This window comes from Engystomops pustulosus, chromosome 1, assembly GCF_040894005.1.
Source record: "Engystomops pustulosus chromosome 1, aEngPut4.maternal, whole genome shotgun sequence".
Lineage (NCBI taxonomy): Eukaryota > Metazoa > Chordata > Amphibia > Anura > Leptodactylidae > Engystomops > Engystomops pustulosus.
Window position 1 is genome coordinate 140536750 of NC_092411.1, and position 4157 is coordinate 140540906.

The following is a 4157-nucleotide window of genomic DNA, read 5'->3' on the forward strand; positions in this document are numbered from 1 at the left end:
TGAGCTCTCTCTATACACCCCCCCCTGCAGCACCAGGATGGTGAGAAAAGGGGTTAAAGGAAATCTGCCATCAAAATCAAGCATGATAAACCAGGGACACTTACTCATAGATCCAGGCACAGTGACTGTGGTAAGTTTTAAAATTATGCTTATGAGGTTGAAGGGCTTCTGGGGGTGTTACCAGAACCCCTCCAGAGTATTATGGTGGTATGATGTCTCTGTATGACAGTATTATACAGAAGTCTGGTTGTATCATGCAGTCCTTATATATTGATAACAGCAGTGGTTATGGTGTGGCAGTATTATACAAGTCTTATGGTGGTAGCATGTAGTCAGGGCCGCCGATAGGGCAGTACAACTGGTACTGCCCTATGGGGCCCGGACTCTAAGACACTAGGGGGGGGCCCGCAGGGCCGCATCTGCCATGAGGCGAGATGAAAATATCGCCTCGGGCGGCAGAATGCGGCCCTCTTTAAAAGCGGCATTTTGCAGCTCCAATCTGGGCGATTCGGGCGCCCGCTGGCGCCCGAATCTCCCTTCAGATAAATCGCACCTGTCTCTTTAAGAAACAGGTGCGATTTACATGCGGAGCGGCGCAGCGCCTTTACGGCTGCTGGCGTCGCTCCGTACAGTGCAGTGACACAGGCGGCTGATGATGACGTAACGCGCCTGTGTCACTCAGCCAGAAGAGCCGCTGCCAGAAGAGCCGCGTGAATATGGGAGCCGCGCGCCGTGGGAGCACCCTGCCGTGAGGTAAGTACAAGTTTTATTATTTTTATTGTCCAATTATTAATTAAATATATATATTAGGGGGCGATTACTACTGTAACGGGGGGGGGGGGTTTGGGGGTTGTCTTCGATATATACTTTTTTACTAGGGAGGCTGTGTATAGTTATAAGGGGCCAGATCCCATTTTTCCTGGGGGGGGAGGGGGGTTGTATATATTTATATGAGGGGCCAAATTCTTATTACACTGGGGGGGGGGGTGTATATATTTATATGGGGGGCCAAATTCTTATTACACTGGGGGGGGGGGGCTGTATATATTTATATGGGGGGCCAAATTCTTATTACACTGGGGGGGGGGCTGTATATATTTATATGGGGGGGCCAGATTCTGATTATTCTGGGGGGCTGTATATATTTATATGGGGGGCCAGATTCTGTTTATTCTGGGGGGCTGTATATATTTATATGGGGGGCCATACTCTGTTTATTCTGGGGGGCTGTATATATTTATATCGGGGGCCATACTCTGTTTATTCTGGGGGGCTGTATATATTTATATGGGACCAGATTCTGTTTATTCTTGGGGGGGGGGGGGTATATATTTATATGGGGCCAGATTCTGTTTATTCTGGGGGGGCTGTATATATTTATATGGGGCTGGATACTGTTTATACTGGGGGGCCTATAAAAATAAATTATATATATATATTCATTAGGAGGTGCTATATATTTACTTCAATCAGGGTAGTACTCTATATAAATTCACATGTAACATAATAACTGGGTGGGATATATTATTCATAAGATACAATAGATTACTTTGCATCATGTAAACCAAATATTGGGGGGGGGTCTGTATTAATAAATTAGGGGTGTTGTATATTGATTGGTGCTGTACATGCTATAATTCCAGTAGAATATTTATATATAATGAGGGGATGTGTTCTATGTGGGGTAGCGTGCGGTCACTTGTGTTGTGAGGGTTATTTAGGAGCGCAGTGTTGTTATCCAGGAGACTTTATACTGTAAGTGACTGTGGTATTTTTAGGGACGCCGGGTGGAGATGCTGCACGGAGCTGAAGATATCCAGCTGTGAATTCACCTGTGATACGTCATGGATTGGAGAACCCGGAATAAAGTCCTCCTGATGGAAGAGATTGTCATCTATAAGGTACTAGATGCCACTAATGACTCCCAGATCCTGTAGTCAGTCACACAGTGTCAGGGAGCTGTCTGTAGGGATGTTAATTGTTAGTAAAGTTTTCAGCATTTTCTGAACAGGTAGCGGAGGGGGGGGGGGCAGCATTTTAATATTCGCCTCAGGCAGCAAATATGCTAGAATCGGCCCTGGGGGGGGGGGGGGGGAGAGTGCGCAGTGCGCTGCGTACAGTTCTTTCATGCTTACCCTGCCGCCAGCGTCGCGTCGGTCTCTGCGCGCTTCCTCCTGGGCTGGCTGTGTGATCCCGCGAGATCCAGTGCTGGGTCACAGGCTGGTCTCGCGGGATCACACACTGTCTGCAGGAGAAGAAGGCGCGCGCAAGAGAACGAGAAGAAGACCGGAGCAGCCATTTCCTTTTTGTAAATATATTTTGTGGCTGGGGCCCCGGGGGGGGGGGGGGGGGGGTTGTGGATAGGTCTGATGGGGGCAGAAACGGCTGACCTGAGGTCTGATGGATAGGGGCAGAAACGGCTGACCTGAGGTCTGATGGGGGCAGAAATGGCAGACTTGAGGTCTGATGGATAGGGGCAGAAATGGCTGACCTGAGGTCTGATGGATAGGGGCAGAAATGGCTGACCTGAGGTCTGATGGGGCACATTAAGCTGACCTGAGGTCTGATGGGGCACATTAAGCTGACCTGAGGTCTGATGGGGGCACAAGACGCTATTTGAGGTCTGATGGGGGCACGATACGCCGACCTGAGGTCTGATTAGGCCACGAGACGCCGATCCCTGTACTGTGACATCACTGTGTTTATTATCCCTGTACAGTGACATCTCTGTGCTTATTATGTCTGTACTGTGACATCACTGTGCTTATTATGTCTGTACTGTGACATCACTGTGTTATTTTTATAGTGTGGTACATGAGTATTTTGTCTTTATATATATCCCTTGTTTAAAGGGAATCGAGCACCAGGTGCACAGCATAGTACCTGAAGGTATCATGCTATGCACCTGATGACCCTGACTTCAGCACTGTAAGTTCCATCAAAATGGCCTCTATGGTTATCCTTTAATGCTTTTATAAAGAATTATGTTAATTACCAGCTTAGGAGCAGTGGGAGTGCTCCAGTGCACCTAAGGGCTCCTTATGTCACCCAGCGGCCAGTCCTGCGGACTGCGGTGATCCGAAATCCCGATACCTGTGCCTGCTCAGCAGCCTCTGTGAATCAGTGTGCAGGTGCAGGGACTTTAGGTTTCCTTGGGGCATGCAATGAACGCTCCTTCTTTTCCTTCCCATTGGTTCTGAGGAAATATGAAGTCCTGACCCTTATGCAGTGATTCACAGAGGTTGCTGAGCAGGCACAGGTACCAGGACTTCAGATTACCTCAGGACTGGTGGCAGGGTGACGTAAAGAGCCCTTAGGTGCACTGGAGCACCCCCACTGGTAATTAACACAATTCTTTATTAAAACATTAAAAGATAGTGGCGGCCCTAGCAATTGCACTTTATAATGTTATATTTGTTATATGTTGTCTGTTAAACACTTTTATATGTTTACTGTTCACCATGCTTTAGTTTTTGATGCCATATTTGCACTATAATAAATATACTTGACCAAAAGTATGACTCCTATTGGCAATCTACCAGAAGAGTGTGCCTTGTCGTAGCAACAGGCCTCAAACCCTGTTTGTGAAAGGTCACTGCGGGGGGCAGGAGGCTTGTTCGGTTTTGGGGTGTGTTGGGGCCCAGACACTTTTGCTGTATGGGGCCCCGAATTTCCTGATGGCTGCCCTGCATGTAGTGGTAATGTTCATACATTGTACAGCTGCACTACCTATAACCTTATTCTTTATTCTGGTGTTGTATAGAGATATAACTATATGGCGACTAATAAGTCCTATGTAACCCATAAAGGTAAAACAAATTACTACATTTTGGTGTGTGCGTGACACCCCTGGCACGTTCTACCGCCTTTTCACAAACCCATTCGCACAAAACGCGCATATTCTTCTCAGCAAGACTTTCCTGTGTAGCAACCACCACACCGAGAGCAATTATCTCATCTTCCCTCTGGACGATGACGACACCGTCTCACACACGTTTCACACACACTTCCCGGCTCCGGCTCCGCCTCCCTCGTGACGTCATTGCTACCAGCGCAGAGTTTCGCGAAAGGTTTGTAGTTCCACCGAAAGAGCCCGCCCATCTGAAATGTACGACCAGAGAGGAGGGGCTTCTGTAGAGAGGTGTGGTGACGGCCCG